Genomic DNA, 17,903 nt, shown 5'->3' on the forward strand with positions numbered 1-17,903 from the left:
CGTGGTGGTGTAATATCCTCAAGTGGGTCAGATATCACACCACAGCACAGGAAGATATCAAACAGTAAGTATCAACACAATATGAGAACCATCAGACCCATCTTGAAAAGCACAGAAGGTTCACTGCAAACTGTATCATTTGAAGTACACTGCTCAAAAAAATTGAAGGAACACTTTTTAATCTAAGTATTGCATCAAATCAGTGAAACATGTGGGATACTGATCTGGTCAAGTAATTAACTGAGGGGCTTTTTAGTCAGTTATAGCTGCTTTGGTGTTCATAAAATTAACAACAGATGCACTCGAGGGGTAACAATGAGACAACCCCCAAAACAGGAATGAGTTTACAGGTGAAGGCCACTGACATTTTTTTCCTTCCTAATATTGTCTGACTGTTTTTCACTAGTTTTGCATTTGGCTAGGGTAAGTGTCACTTCTGGTAGCATGAGCCGATACCTGGACCCTACAGAGGTTCCACAGACAGTCCAACTCCTCCAGGATGGCACATCAATGCGTGCCATTGCCAGAAGGTTTGCTGTGTCTCCCAGCACATTCTCAAGCGCATGGAGGAGATTCCAGAAGACAGGCAGTTAGTCTGGGAGAGCTTGACAGGGCTGTCGAAGGTCCTCAACTGATCAGCAGGACAGGTATCTGCTCCTTTGTACAAGGAGGAACAGGATGAGCACTGCAATAGCTCTACAAAATGACCTCCAGCAGACCACTGGTGTGAATGTCTCTGATCAAACAATCAGAAAGAGATTTAATGAGAGTGGTCTGAGGGCCCAGCGTCCTCTAGTGCCCGCTGTGCTCGTTGACTGGCACCGTGGTGCTCGGCTGGCAACACAGGAATTTGCAAGTCCACCACTGGTGCCCTGTGCTTTTCACAGATGAGAGCAGGTTCACCCTGAGCGCATGTGTTACAACCCTGGCTCGTGTAGTGGGTGAGGGAAGTAACATAAGAGCCAGTTGGTGTTGGCTTTAAAGATGTTTATTAAAAAGAAATGAAAAGGAGGTACAAAAATAAAATAAAAACGGAGGACACTAGTGCGACGTGAAAAGAAATATAACAGGAACAAAAAGAGACTCTAAACTAGAGCTATAAATTTAACACAAGATATCCAAAATGTACCCAAATAATCCTAAACGCAAACACAGCGTGTGTAGCAAACGAGAACGAAAAAGACTAGTGCCTCCACAATCACAAAACGAACGGTTGTCTAACAAAGTTTCTACGATGAGGCACATGGGCAAGACTGGAGTACAGTGACAAGCCGTCATCCCTCAGGTCCAGCGGCTTCTTATGCTGGGCCGTGGCTGCACCGGATTGGCTGAAGAGGGCCCAGCAGCTGATTCTAATTAGTCGGCAGGTGACACTGATTGGCAGCAGCCTGAGAGGAATGACAGGCACACACCACACACGAGCACTCACGCACACACGCACACACACACAAAGCACAGAGGAGGAACGCACACAAAACACAGGGGAGGAGCCAGAATACGGCTGCGGCCGTAACACCTCCCCCCTTAAAAAAAAACAAACCTGTACGGTTTGTTACAGAATACACAACACGTTATAGCAAGTCACTAAGCCCTGGACAATGCATCTGCGACTACGTTTTCTGACCCCTTTTTATGGTGAATCTCAAGGTTGTAATCTTGCAAAATCAGTGCCCACTTCATAAGTCGTTGGTTGTGGTTATACATGCGGCTTAGGAACACGAGGGGGTTATGGTCGGTGAAGACCACCACTGGCAAAGAGCTAGACCCGAGATACACCTCAAAATGCTGAAGTGACCATAACAAAGCAAGTGTTTCCTTCTCAATGACTGAGTAGTTAACCTGGTTTTTGTTAAACTTAAGTGAGAAGAAACACACCGGGTGATCAACTCCATCATCATCTTCCTGCAAGAGTACAGAACCAGCTCCCACTGCGGAGGCATCCACCTCCAGCTTAAACGGATGGGAGAAGTTAGGGGCAGCGAGAACAGGAGCATGACACAGAAGAGATTTTGCACTGTCGAAAGCATGCTGACAATTGTCAGACCAGATAAACTCGGTTTCGGGGCTTAAAAGCGCAGTAAGGGGCTGAACCACGGACGAGAAATTGCGGCAGAATCCACGGTAGTAACCAGCCATTCCCAGGAAACGACGTAAAGCTGTACGCGTTACAGGAGTAGGGAAATCATGGACAGCGGCAACCTTAGCTTCCAGGGGACGGACTTGGCCTTGTCCTACCTGCCTCCCTAGATAGGTAACAGTGGCTTTCCCAAAGTCGCATTTCGCTAGGTTCAGGGTGAGGGACGCGCGCGCCAGTCGAGCAAACACCTGTTTGAGCAGGCGAACATGTTCGTCCCACGTCTCAGAGTGAACGATTAAGTCATCTAAGTATGCGCTGCAGTTCGGCAGACCAGACAACACAAGGTTAATTAGACGCTGAAAGGTAGCGGGAGCGTTACACATGCCGAACGCCATGACTGTGTATTGGAGAAAACAGTCAGGAGTTGCAAACGCCGAGATTATTGACGCACGTTCCGTTAAGGGGACTTGCCAATAACCCTTTAGTAGATCTAATTTGGTTACAAATTTAGCGGTTCCTAGGGTGTCGATACAGTCTTCCATACGGGGAAGCGGGTACGAATCGGTGACAGTAACGGCATTCACTTTACGGAAATCCGTTATAAACCGAGGCGAGCCGTCCGACTTCGCTTCGAGCAAACACGGTGAACTCCATGGGCTACAGCTAGGTATGGCTAAATTATTTTCCAGCAGATACTTAGTTTTTTTTTCATCAGCTCACGTTTTAGTGGATTAACCCTATATGGATGCTGTTTTATAGGCTTTGCATTCCCCACATCTATGTCGTGCTGCAGTACCGTTGTACGGGTTGGAACATCTCCAAAAATACATTTAAAGTGGTCAACCAACGCAGTTATGCCATTTCGTTGCGCGCTGTTTAAATGGCCTAACTGAGTTGGAAGAGCTTCGAGCATCTTAGAGTCTGGCAGACGAGCAGTCTGATGAGACAAATGAGGAGTTTTTAATTCATCTTCATCATCGATGCTGGAGGGATCAGTTATAATTAAAGCAAGGGCAGCAACAGAATCGGACGTACGGGGTTTCTCAGGCGGAGCTGTGGCAGTATTCTGATCACGAGGAAAATACGGCTTTAGCATATTGATGTGGCAGACACGCGTTTTGTGTCTTCTTTCTGGAGTTGCATTGGAGTAGTCGGTGTCGCTGAGGCGTTCACGGACTTCATAAGGACCTGAAAATCTGGCGGAGAGCGCGGAGCCAGGTACTGGTAACAATTCCAAAACTTTAACTCCTTTACTAAATTTGCGTAACACAGCTAAACGGTCAAAACGAGATTTCATCACGGATTGTGAGGAAGTCAGACAGTTTCTAGTGAACAAATTTGCACGGTGCAGTTTCTCACGGAATTTGGAAACAAAGTCGAGCACGTTCACTTCAGGAGTGAGTTCCGCTGATACGAAAGCTTCCTGGAGTGATTTAAGTGGACCACGGAGCGTGTGACCGAACACGAGTTCTGCGGGACTAAAACCGAGGGATTCTTGGACCGCATCGCGGGCTGCGAACAAAACGAAAGGAATTCCTTCGTCCCAGCTTTTATCGGTCTCCAATGCGTATTTTCTAAGCATCGACTTTAAGGTCTGATGCCAACGTTCTAACGCACCCTGAGATTCCGGGTGGTACGGGCTAGATACAGAATGCTTGATTCCTAACGTTTTAAGAACCTGCTTGAACAATCGTGACTGGAAATTAGTTCCCTGGTCTGACTGTATTATGCGAGGCAGGCCAAACGTAGAGAAAAACTTGGTTAATGTCTTAACCACAGATGATGCCGTAATTTTTCGCAGCGGGACAGCTTCTGGATAGCGGGTGGCAGCGCACATAATAGTGAGCAGATACTGGTTACCTGATTTTGTACGGGGTAACGGTCCGACAATGTCAATGATGACGCGTTCAAACGGTTCACCTAATGCAGGAATAGGATGGAGTGGAGCAGGCGGAATCTTCTGATTTGGTTTACCGGCTAACTGGCACACATGACAAGAACGACAGAAGTTAACCACATCAGTCTTAAGTCCAGGCCAGAAGAAATGTTTTAAGATCATATTGTAGGTTTTATTTACCCCAAAATGACCTGACCATGGCTGTTCATGTGCTACGGACAGCACATGTTGTCTGTAAACTGCTGGTACCACAACTTGGTAAACACTCTCCATTTCCTTAGAAGGAGGCGACCATTTTCGCATTAATATGTCTTTATCAAGGACAAAAGCTACAATCTCACCACTTGCTTTGTCGTCACTCACCACCTTGTCAAAACAACGCTTCAGCATTGGGTCAGCTCTCTGCGCAGCAGTGAGGCGTTCACTGTCCACCGGCAGCGTTGGACCATCTGGTAGAGATGAATTCTGGCTGTCAGCACATACAGGTTCTGCAGCTTCCACATTCGGAACTGTGGGAGCGTTCTCTGTTACATTCTCGTTCTCCGTTACACTCTCGTTCTCAGTTACATTCTTTGCACCATCCTTAGAAAAAGCAGACATTAACACAGAGTCAGCTAACGAAAATTCATCCAACTTCTTAGCTTGAGCACGGGTGATTGCACATGACGGAAATAGTTTTTTGTCATCACAACCAGATGTAAGGTCGGCACCAGGAGGAGAATTCAGCACTTCTAGTGCAGGGGTAATTTTTCCACCCGCAATGTCGTTTCCCATAAGCAGTACAACCCCTTTTATGGGCAGCACCGGACACACAGCAATCGGGAAAACGCCATTTACCAATTCAGATTGGATATGTACATTATGCACTGGCTGCGGGACATAACCCATCTCGATCCCTTGCAGAGCTACACTATAACCACAAGCAGAGGCTTCAGAAAATGGTAGTGTAGAAGCTAGAATGACAGACTGAGAGGCACCTGTGTCTCTCAAAATACGCACGGGGCACTGATCTGCAGACTCACCTGTTAGAGAAATCAACCCACTGAACATGAATGGTTCAAAGCATGGATCTGGCCGAATAGGAGAGACAATATTGGGCTTAATACAGTTCTCTGATTTTATGAATCCAACCCCTTTGGGTGGCTTACCATTACCATTTTGTTCTTTCCTTTTTAGAACGGGGCAGTTCGCAATGAGGTGTCCAAGCTTATGACAATAATAACATTCTCTTTCATTTCTGTTTTGTACAGTCTGAGGTGCTGAAGCACGAGGCTTCACAGTGGCAGGCGAAAAGACATTTTTGTGCGTAAGCACATATTCATCAGCAAGTACAGAAGCAGCTGAAAGTGTCGATATTTTCTGTTCATTGACATAAGTTACAATACGCTCTGGTAAACAGTTCTTAAATTCTTCTAGAAGAATTAGTTCACGCAGTGTATTAAAGTCTGTTGCTTTACAGGCAGTACACCATTTTTCAAAGAGAGTTCCTTTCTCTCTGGCGAACTCCACATAAGTCTGAGCAGGAGTCTTTTAGTGATTCCTAAACCATTGTCTGTAGGCCTCAGGGACCAACTCATATGCACGCAGAATTGCTAGTTTAATAGATTCATAATCTAGACTTCTATCCAGCGGCAAAGCAGCGACGGCTTCCTGGGCCTTGCCATGCAGTTTACACTGCAGCAGCAGCGGCCAAGCCTCAGAAGGCCAACGTAACGCAGAAGCAATGCGTTCAAACGTGGCAAAGTAACTATCCACCTCACTGTCTCTGAACGGAGGAACCAAGGAAATATTCCTCCCAACATCAAAATTGTCTATGGTGGAATTAGAAAAATGGGGAGACACACCTGTATCTGGAGATGCAGCCGGGGCTGGGCTCAGCTGAGCTTGTAGCTCCAGCTGACACAGGCGGACTTCCTTGTCAGCCTCAATTTCTAACTTACGGATTTCCAATTTCAGCTGATTTTGCCGTACCTCGGCTTTTTCCTGAGCTTCCATTTGGAGTCGGGCCAACCGCACTTTCAGCCTGGCCTCGCCCCGAGACTCAGTGCTGACGGAGGAGAGAGGATCGTAGTGAGGTAGTGTAAACGGCGCGTCAGGCCGCACACCTGCCCCACCCGGCTCTGAGGGAATCCGCTCAGCCGGCTTCTCCTCCTCCCCCGAAAGATCGAGGGTCACCGCCCCCTCAAGCACAGGAGTACCCACAGGCACAGCAGACGGCACCGGCAACACAACAACTCCCCTATCCACCAACAAATCAACAACAATCGTCCTCAAATCCTTCTTGAGAACAGTTTTAGGAACAGAGACACCAAAATGAATAGCAATTGCCACCAAGGCATCCTTCCGTAAACTTTGAAGGAGATCCAGCGACGGATCTGTCAGAAACTCCTCCAAAATAAACGACGCCATAACCCGACGGAATTACACATGCTATGACCCAAAAGCGGCAAACCTACACTAACAAAAAAAAACGATCACGGCCATTGCCGGACGAAGAAAAAACAACAGAACGAACGAGCTACCCAAACGAAAAGCGAACCACGTCAAAACAGACGGGCTGAATTAAACAAAAAGCAGACGAGCCAAATCAAACAAAAAGCGGACGAGCTATATTAACCAACAAAAAACGGACGAGCCCCCATTTATGTTACAACCCTGGCTCGTGTAGTGGGTGAGGGAAGTAACATAAGAGCCAGTTGGTGTTGGCTTTAAAGATGTTTATTAAAAAGAAATGAAAAGGAGGTACAAAAATAAAATAAAAACGGAGGACACTAGTGCGACGTGAAAAGAAATATAACAGGAACAAAAAGAGACTCTAAACTAGAGCTATAAATTTAACACAAGATATCCAAAATGTACCCAAATAATCCTAAACGCAAACACAGCGTGTGTAGCAAACGAGAACGAAAAAGACTAGTGCCTCCACAATCACAAAACGAACGGTTGTCTAACAAAGTTTCTACGATGAGGCACATGGGCAAGACTGGAGTACAGTGACAAGCCGTCATCCCTCAGGTCCAGCAGCTTCTTATGCTGGGCCGTGGCTGCACCGGATTGGCTGAAGAGGGCCCAGCAGCTGATTCCAATTAGTCGGCAGGTGACACTGATTGGCAGCAGCCTGAGAGGAATGACAGGCACACACCACACACGAGCACTCACGCACACACACACAAAGCACAGAGGAGGAACGCACACAAAACACAGGGGAGGAGCCAGAATACGGCTGCGGCCGTAACAGCATGTGACAGGCATGAAAGGGTCCAGAGAAGCTGTGGAGAACGTTATGCTGCCTGTAACATTGTTCAGCATGACTGGTTTGGTGGTGGGTCAGTGATGGTGTGGGGAGGCATATCCATGGAGGGACGCACAGACCTCTACAGGCTGGACAATGGCATTCTGACTGCCATTAGGTATCAGGATGAAATCTTTTGACCCATTGTCAGACCCTGCATTGGTGCAGTAGTCCTGGATTCCTTCTGGTGCACAACAATGCCCAGTCTTATGTGGTAAGAGAACTCATGCAGTTCCTGGAGGATGAAGGAACTGATACCATTAGCTGGCCCCCATGCTCACCTGACCTGAATCCAATAGAACACCTTTGGAACATTATGTTTTGTTCCATCCGACACCATCAGGTTGCTCCTCAGACTGTCCAGGAGCTCAGCGATGCCCTGGTCCAGTTCTGGGAGGAGATACCCCAGGGTTGTCCCGACATCGTCAGTCATGCATACAAGCACATGGAAGGCATACAAACTACTGAATACCATTTTGAGTTGCTGCCAAGGAATTTCAGCAAGATGGACTAGCCTGCCACATCAGTTTTTCACTTTGATTTTCGGGTGTCTTGAATTTAGCCCTCCTGGGAGGTTGATAATTTTCATTTCCATCAAACAATGTGGCACTTTTCATTCCTAACACATTATCCAGTCCATATCAATGCTAATATCCAGTTTGTTTTTTCCCCGTATTGAAATATGATGTATTTTCAAAGTGTTCCTTTAATTTTTTGAGCAGTATATATTTACTGGTTCACTGCATTTTCTCAGTCAGTAAGAATCTATCTCTAAGGCCCCATCCACACGAAGACAAAACGCTTAACAGTTTCAAAAACGATTGCCATAAAGACGAAGGCGTCTCAGAAAATGTGTGCGTCTACATGAATGCACTCGATACGCATGGAAACGCTGTAAAACACATTCCAGACCTCAAGGGGCGCTGTAACGCTGGAAACACGCGCAAACAAAAGAAAAAACAGTGGCCATGCGCACTTGCGGCAAAAGTTGTAAACAGAGACCAAGCCGGGAAGCATGAGTGGGCAACGTGGGCAAGCTACTACGTTAGTCTGGACGGACGATGAGGCTGAACTCTTGCTTCGGGTGTCACTGGATTATAAAGCACATTTGCTACACTGTACGCCGCCATTGTTGTTGTCGTTGGCGCGTGTGGTGCATGCGTGTCAATGAAGATATGAAACTATGATGCAAGCGTATCTGAAAAGTAGCGGAGAGCCAGTAAACACGGATCTGCGTATACGGCATTTCAAAATCTTTCCACTCTGGAACCTGGTTTCAAAAATGATCACTTACAGACCCCCAAAACGCCATCTTCGTGTGGATGATATGCAGATTCGACAAGAAACTTATGTGTTTAGACCTCGGTTTGTCTTCGTGTGGATGGGCCAATCCCTCAGAGTGAGGGCTTAGCATTTATGCCTTCAGCAGAAGGCAGGGTTGAGTCCTGTCTAAGTCAATCACCAAGTTATGAAAAGTTTCAACTGCTTTGATAAAGTATTTTCAGAGCATACTGGCCATGTTAAAGTGGCAACAAAATGTTATATTCAGCTTTTTTTTCTCTTTTAAGAAAATAAATTACCAGTGTGACATATGGTATCATCTGCTTCTGTGCTGGTGTTTGTGTGTATGTACTTGTAGCTCCCGTTCAGTCAATCGCCGACACAGGGCGTTCTTATGGTACAGGCGTTTAATTTCACCTCTCATAGCGTGAAATAATGTCTGAAGAACTAAAGAAACACAAACATAAATTAAACTGAGGTTGCACAGAATAGGCTTACAAATACAAAAATAAAATGAAAAATATACATTGGCCGCATTAACCAAAGGGAGTTAAAAGAAAAGAAACTTCAGCCTTCATACGTAACTTAAACATCTTTCACACCGGCGATCATAGATACGTATAGATGAGTAGATACGCCAGCGCGCTGTAGCAGCCGGCTAAGTGACGTGCCTACGTGGCTGCCATCTCGGAGGGGGCAAAGTTCCCATTCATAGCAATGCATGTACAATGAAAATAAATCAGAATTTGCTCATTTCTCAACCGATTTTCGTGTGGTTTACTTTGTTGTCAACGTCAAAACACGTGCTATTGATAGAGAATATTTGATCTATTAAAAAAAAACACAGAAAAAGGCTTCCTACAAATGTTGTCTGCAGTTTTAATTATGTTATTCTTTAGGTTCAGAGGCCAGCGAATCTTTTCAGTTCAGCCATTACATATATAAATGTAAATACTTAGATATGTAGAAAATGTTTTGAGATCAAAAGATTTAATTTCAAATGTAATCTATTTGTTTATTATTAATTTATTCTTACACACACACACACACACACACACACACACACACACACACATATATATATATATATATATACACACATATACACTGTAAACCCGGATAAGTTGATTGTACTTAAATCATTTGCGTCAAGTGATTGCCTCAAATATTTTAAGTCATTGGCAGTAGAGAAACTTAATTTGTTTAAGTACTGCTAACTTAAATGTACAATGGTTAGAATTTAATATTATCAGTAAAATACACTTAAAAAATTCTAGTTTCATCAAAAATTATGAATTTTTATAAAAAAAAGATACTTGGGATTAAAAAATTCCAATTAAGTTCTTCTTTTGTCAATGACCACACAATGCAGTGCATTTTATTCATTTTATTGAAACATAACAAAAACAAATATTTGTCAGCTTTGATGCTCTATGTGAAATTCCAGATGAAAATCTACAATAACAACATGACCTTGTCTTTGGAAAATTCCCAAAATGGGCTTTTGCCACCAGTTTCAACAGTTTTTGTTGTTACCTTACTACAGTACCTTTTTATGATGCAGAAATAGAACATGTATATTAAATTATTAAACAATTCACTTTCAAATACACAGCTCAGGTTTTAAATTGTTTGTTCTGTGAACAATTTTCAAGTTTGGAAAAAAGAGAGAAAAACTGACCATGTAGCAGCATACATTGTACTGCAAGTGCACATAGAAAAACTGTACGCTTTGTGTGCCACACAACAACACAGGTATTAAGAACAGAAGCAATAACAACAACTATGCAGTGAGGACCAGAGATGGTTAATAAACCTGCAACTTTCAAAAATATGTCCCCTGTAAAACAGTTTGAGTAAAACCAACAATACTAGACACATCTAGGACAAGAAGAATCGCATACAAAATGAACAACTGCAAAAGTATTTGTGGCAGTCAGTGCAATATCATTGTACAATAATCCAAACATGTGCATGAAGAGTTGTGCCTTGAGCATGAAATGTGTCTTACACTGCAAGCTCATTCTTCAGCTTTTGAATCTTTGGAGGTAGCTCTCTTCGGCCTAAATTTAGCATGACCTGCTGCATGAAGATGAAGGTGTTTTTCATGCACTTCGGGTACTGTAGGTGGAGTGCGTAGGTAAAGCCAAACAAGAGGCACATTGCTTGAGGTCGGTTGGTAAGTGTGTCCATTACAGTGCTGTCCTCTAGGATGATCCCCACTCTTGAAGGGTTTAGTTGTGGTGATGCTGGGCTTGCAGTGCTGTTGTCTTCATAGCAGAGGATTCCCACTGGAATGTCCACGGAGTCTCCCTCATCAGGATTCTACATAGTGCAAGAAAAAAGACAAAAAAAACCCCAAAGATATTCAGGTTAACAACAATTTGTCTACAATCAGCTGTATGACCTTCTTTAATATTATATTTTTCTAATTCATAGTGGTTCTATTTTAGGTTATGTTGTGTAAACAAGCTGTTAGAGCCATTTTTGTGTGTGTTCATCTATGGGTGTCTGTTGGAGGTATAGATTTCATGTTTTGACAGTAGGTGCTGTATTGGACAATGTGATATGTGAATAGTATAAACAGAGGAAGCATTAATTACTCTTCAGGTGTGTTGCTGACTGGGGAGAAGTATACAGTTTTGTTGACCAGAGTTTTAGTGGCCAAATTTGAGCTTTTTTGTTTATTTTGCATACAAGTACAAGTTATTGGGACAAGTGTGTGTGGATCAATAAAGGAAATATGCTGGAAATGTTTGGATTCCTTCAATGGAGCCTGCACAAACTATGCTTCAACTGGAAGTTCTGGCAGCAGCCCCTCAGTGGTTGAGATTTTTTTGTTTTTGTAGAAATCAAGTCACTACACAAGCCATTTGAATGTCTGCATAATTTGCAGTGTAAAAGGCAGTAATTAATTTCCTCTTGCTGACAGACAAGGCACATTATCAAATCAAAATCAACTTGAGTTCAATCAAACATCTTCACAAATTCTAATTATCATAACCAATCATCCCAAATAAGCAAAACCTAGGAGAATGGAAAAATTGATCTAAACATTTATCAAAAAACATTACTCACCGAACTGCTATTAAAGAACATGGACGCATCATCCCCAAGAATGACTGGAAGTCCTCTCAGAACAAGGCTTCTAATGGCTGTTGGCTCAGTGCTCTGCAAATGTATAAAGGTATAACACACACAATAGGACAATAAAATATAATATCACTTTATTTGTCCACATAAAAACACATCGCAATGGAAGATGAGAGAGTTAGTTTATGTAATATGGATGAACTAATCATCATAATAATTACAAGAAAACAGAAATATCAACCCACCGTTGTCTGTTGTAGCAGGTCAGCCAACTGCTTGCCTATCCGACCTGTCTTCCTCTTGAAGATTTCCATGAAGCTCGGACTCAAGTCATCAAGAACACTGAAGAATTCTTCTTTAAGATTTCTTCCAACAATCCTATTAAACTCCAAGTAAACCTGAAAAATATGAAAAAGCTCAATTTCAAGGCAGAGTTACTTAGAACAGTAATAAACATCTGTGAGCATTTTGTCCAATGATGTGTGCCGCACAAATAAGAAAAAAAATTAAAGGAAACTTTTACAAACATGACTTTCAGTGAAAAGTGCCGGCCAGCGTTGAAGTATCTGGCTAATGTCAGGCTCATCCTTCACAACTTCCTCTCTTCTAAGGGCAAATGTGATGTCTATGTTTTTTCTAATAACAGCATCATTTGGGTTTTTCGTCTGCATTTCATTGACCATGGCTTCTCTAACAGTTTCAAGGCTATCAACATCAATTCCCTCTGGAAATTCTGGAAGGTAATTGATCTCCCCTTTTCTTGGCTTCTTTATGTTTTTGTGTGAAGGCTCACCATCAGCATTGTTTTTTCCACGTTTACCTCCATTAATTGTTACATCAGGCCGTCCCAGCTGGCGCATTTTCGTTCTGTAGTTCCCCATTTTGAATTTTAGACTGTTTATCCACCCCCCACAGCCAGATGATGAGCCTTGTTCTTTAAGACAGGGATGTTCTGCTATCAAGGCTTTTGCAACAACTTCAAACTCCTCTTTTGTTGGGTAGGCTTTGTATCCATACATGGTCTCTGCCAGCTTCTCAAGGATGTCATGCTTCATATCCTTTGTCACTTTCAGGTAACTGCGATCACGAAGATACCTCAGATTTCCTTGCCGTAGTCTGTATTCCACATCTACAGGAAACTTTGGAATGTCAAATACTTCAGGCCACTCTTTGTGACCCTGCAGAGACGAGGCAGACAAAATGTCTGTGTCAGGCAGGCTGCTCACGTCATTGCTATTTTCACTTTGTGAGACAGGAATGAGGTCAAGGACAGGAATAATCCGGATGGTAGGTTTTTCAGGGAGGTCAGAAATGTCCTCTAGGTTGCAGAGTGCGTGGTTGAATTCAGGGTCCTCATACTGTAAAATGAAGTTGTAATCAGGTTCAACTGATCTCTTGAGCCAGTTTATTAAATCATCAACTGTATTTGGACCGGGAGTCATTGTCATTTTTTGTATGCCCCCCTCACAAACAATGACTCTCATGGTCAGTTTCTGTTGTGTAGCCATCTGAGGTAAAACAAAAACATTGTCAGTTTTAGCAAATAACAAATCGCTTGAGAGTTACCATAAGCTTCCCTTGTATTTTGTATGCTGACAGTGGAAAGACATCATCAGTGTAGCATAGCTGATAGGACCAACAGTGCTCTTGGTACCATGCTATCATTTTTTTGCAAACAAATAAAATATCTGGGTTAGCGGCAATAATCTGTGTAATCTGACCAAATTCAGGGAGACCTGAACAGGAACCAATACAGAGCATCATATCTGTGTGATACTTGATTCCGTCGATGCAGACAGATGATGCAACAAGCACTGACCCAGGAGTGGTTATCTTTTGAGGGAGTACTCTCTGAACATCACTGGGAAAAGATGTAACCGAGGTCATTGTAACCTTTGTCATATCAACTGCTGGCCTGAAAAATGAGCTACAGTCCAAATAGTAACTCATTGCTTTCTGGTGTTTAGTAGCAAGTGTCATGGCCACATTTTTAAAATTCTGGGAGTCTCTGACTACTTTTTTGAAGAACTTATGCTTGCCCTCAAAGCGCATAGTCCAAACATCAGTTAAAGGACCAAATTTCTTTATCAGATGAGGATAATGTTCCACATAGTGATGTTTTGGTCGCAACCTGAAATCTGGAAAGGTTGACTGCAGCAGTTCTCTGTGCTCTGTCAACTTGCATTCCAGGAAATGCAGAGTCTCATCAGTGTGCTTTGGTGCCACAACGAGCTCCACAATATCCTTGAGGAGCATGAGAATTTCCCAAGAGTTATTTCCCTCAGGGACACAGTGACCAATAAAAAGTGGAAGTAACCTGATGACAGACCAGTTCTCATGACCATTTCCACCAATGGTCCCTTTAGTTGAAAATCCTTTGCTAATTGTCTGAGGCTGATCAGTCTTGTCAGTAAATGTGTAGCTGAATGATCTGATGGCCTCATTTAGCATATCTAAAGTAAAATATTTCTTTCCAATCAGGTCTGTGAGGCACAGAGACACCTCAACTGGGACAATGCCTTCCAAGACATCGTGTAAAATGTCTGGAGGGTAACCCTTGACCACATGGAAGTGTTGCAGACTTTTAGTAAGAGGACATGATCCTTTCACTCCAGTCTTTTGACTTAAGCTTGAGTCTTTCATCACCTCTTGCACATGCCTGTCATGACAGTTTTTATCTCGGAGATGAAAGAAGCCAGAACTTACCTCTTGCTGCTGAATATCACTTCTGGATGCCATACATACTCTGCAAAATTTGTTTACTGTGAAGCTCTTATGGAATCCTGCAAGTGAATGGGCAGCAAGGTTATCAGCTGCGACAAACAAGACAGTTCCCTTCACACTTTTGCCTAGCTGCTCTACATAAACACCATGCTGTTGTAATGAGACAACATCATGGATAAGAGGCTGCAGAACTTCCTCATAACCACACTGTTTGATTGTGGAGGTGTTACAGAGTAGAGCAAGTTGAATAGAGTTTAGTGTTGATCTATATTTTGCAGGTATATTACCAATAGCCCAATACACTGCACACATTTTGTGTTTCTGCTTTGATGTTCCCAAAGGATTGGCTACTTCAAAGTCATCAAGATAAAGTATCAGTGCAACTGTGAATTCATCCTTTGAAAGAAGTTCATTTTCCTTAAAGTGCTCGCCATCAGCATATGAATGATATTCACATGGAACATGCACCTTTTCTGACATTGCTTTATCTAAAATGTCAGTTTTGTTTAACAGTTTCTGTAGCATGTGTTGTACGGGGACATATACAGCTGTTTTTGTGCCTTTTTCAACAGCATATTCTACAGGCATCACCAGTGTAAACTCATTCCTCACATAGGCTGCCCTCCTTTTAACAGTTCCGAGAGAGCCACGTTTGTCACACAATGATGTCATTACATTACTCTCTGAAACGGCACATACTATCTCTTTTACAACTAATTCATCCACATTTGGATAGTATTTCTGAAGTACTGCCTTGACATTACTGTACAGTAATGGTTGTGACAGGTCATGTATTTGGCAAAGGTGTTGTATCACTTCTTGTACAGCACTCTCTGGGATATGCAGAACAGTCTGCATTTTCAATAACAGAGATGCTAGATTATGTTCAAGCTGTTTTCCTAAACCACAAAGATCACTGCAGGCTTCATCCATGACCGCTAGGTCTTCTGTGTCAGAGGTCGTCATTTGCTCTACTTCACCTTGACTTTCATGGGCTACTTCATCACAAGTATCTTCGATTATTCTGACAATTATTTCAGACTTGAAATGCTTCCAAGTATGCTCACTGTGTGTTTTACTTTTGTGTGCATTGAAAGTGGAGTATACATTGCTCTGAAATTTACAGTCTTTATAAGGACAATCAACTTTGTGGTTTACTTTTAAGTGGGCTCTCCGCAGATGAGCAAAGTATTCAGTTTCAGAGCAGGGTTCAAAAAATTTGCATGACAAACAGCGAAACTTAATTTGAGAGTTGTCAGTTTGCGGTTGATCCACACTTTTGGTGTGAACACGAGATAAATGGCTATGGAGAGCATTAAGAGACCTGAATGTACACATACATTCCTGATGTAAGCAAGGAAAGGGCTCAGTTCTGGCATAAGTTCCATGTTTTAGCCGATAATGTTTGAAAAGTTGTGCTCTCTTCTCACAGATGGCAGGGCAGTACTTGCATTTCCAAGACATTACATTAAGGCTTTAAACAAAAATAGCACGGCTAATGTTAAAAATTGGCAGTTACTTATTCCAAACTACATTGAAATAAAATGAATTCTGTCCTACTGCTGCAAAACTTGAGAACACACAGGAAGAGAGCAACTTCAAAAATACAATACTGCCGTTATCAAATGCTTGCTATTTACCTAATTCAACCTCAAACTGACGCACACTTGTACACGTTCAAACTAGAAAAAACAGCAGCAGTTTCTGATTTGTAGTACTTGAAAGAGGAAAACAACTCACCTCGTTCGGAAAATTGTATGCTGCAGACAAATGTCCTTTCAGGGGGTCCAAACTTGCAAAAAAATGAAAAATGCAGGCTAAAAATTTGTTGTCCAAAGAGCCGAACAAGAGTAAAGGCCTTAAATCGCTCCGTGAAAATGAGGAACAGGCGCAAACTTCTCTCTCTCCTCCAAAGGTCATGCCCAGACTTGTTTTGAATTGTGAGCCAATCAGAACAGGGCAAGCAGAACAGGGCAGCAATTGTGGCCCGTTTTAAGTTTATTACACTTACAAAAGTGAGTACACCTCACGACTCTCTCAGACACTTACCATATACTCATACTGTTTAAGTAATGCAACAAAACTCATTTCTTTATAGTGGTATTTACTGAAACTGTTGAGTAGAATGAACTTTCAGGATAACAGTGTAAACTAGAACAGGATAGACTTTATTTACATTTACAATAACAACACAATTATTAATATTATTTATTTTTTAATATTTTTCTTTAGGCTGTTATATACATATAACAAGGAGATAGACGAAAACAGGATATAGTTTATTTATATTTACAATAAACAACACAATTACATTTACAATAAACAACACAATTAATATTAATTATTATTTATTTATCTCTCTCTCTAGGCTGTTATATACTTGCAGCAAACCCCTTTCTCCTCAGAGCTTCTTCCCACTTCTTCCTCAACCCATAGTCTTTGGGAAACCGACACGGATTTTAAAAAAAAAAGTAGACAGAGAAGTAAATAAGTATGTACACAACAACATATTTAAAAAGAATCATGCTAATAAATTAAGTACAAAGAATTGAATAAGCCAATGAATAATGAATAAATCTGCAGTCATCATTTTAAACCTGATGAGTTTGACACGGGACTGCACAGTGGGGAAGTGGTTAGTACTTTCGCCTTGCAGCAAGAAGATCCCCGGTTGACGTCCTGGCCTGGGCCTGGGATCTTTCTGCATGGAGTTTGCATGTTCTCTCTGTGCATGCTGAGGTTTATTGATTATTCTATATTGCCCGTAGGTGTGAATGTGAGTGTGATTGTTTGTCTGTATATGTAGCCCTGTGACAGACTGACGACCTGTCCAGGGTGTCCCCTGCCTTCGCCCAAGTCAGCTGGGATAGGCTCCAGCACCCCCCGCGACCCTAGTGAAGATAAAGTGGTGTATAGAGAATGGATGGATGGATGGAGTTTGACAGGACTGGGCAGATTTGCAGGCTCAGACCTGGTGTCATTCCATCAGTGTTTAACTTCCGGGCTCATCTTGGAAGAGGAGGTGCATCATTTACAAGGATGCAGCAACTCAGTTTTATTGAGTTTCAGTATTTTCACGACAATTTACACTTTTTCTGTTACTTTATAGATGACCCACTGTGACCCCAGTGCACACTTATTTTTCACCCTACTTGTGTTTGCATCACTGCTTCCATGCTATTAGCATTTATATGCTCATTGTATGTTAATTATTTGTATGTCTAAGTATTTAAAATAAATTTTGTCATACTGAATGATTTTTATATGAATGATTCATAATCAACTACAATGCTGTGAGATGCTAAAAGTGTTACTTACTCAGGGACACAAACAACAATGTATCTGTTTATTGTAAATGTAAATAAACTCTATCCTGTTCCAGTCTGTCTCTATCCTGTTCTAGTGTGCCTCTATCCTGTTCTAGTCTATTTCCTTCTTTTATATATATCAGGGTTCTCGCCAGCGCATTTCAGCGTAACGGCCCGTTACGCTGTCATAACGGCCGTTACACTGTCTGACGGGCCGTTACGCAGTCTTAA

General features: G+C 42.4%; 1 protein-coding gene and 1 long non-coding RNA gene across 2 annotated transcripts in view; one reads left to right on the forward strand and one right to left on the reverse strand.

Annotated features, from left to right (window-relative positions):
- Nucleotides 1–17,903, forward strand: part of mylk4b (myosin light chain kinase family, member 4b) — a 157,874-nt gene that overhangs the window by 83,933 nt on the left and 56,038 nt on the right. The gene's annotated exons all lie outside the window — the stretch shown is intronic.
- LOC110972297 (uncharacterized) lies at nucleotides 9,970–12,038 on the reverse strand. The gene is made up of 3 exons (XR_007941443.1): nucleotides 11,886–12,038; nucleotides 11,626–11,718; nucleotides 9,970–10,872 (listed from the first exon to the last, which is right to left on the reverse strand). It is a non-coding gene; the product is annotated as an uncharacterized LOC110972297 (long non-coding RNA).

Source organism: Acanthochromis polyacanthus, chromosome 4, assembly GCF_021347895.1.
Source record: "Acanthochromis polyacanthus isolate Apoly-LR-REF ecotype Palm Island chromosome 4, KAUST_Apoly_ChrSc, whole genome shotgun sequence".
NCBI lineage: Eukaryota > Metazoa > Chordata > Actinopteri > Pomacentridae > Acanthochromis > Acanthochromis polyacanthus.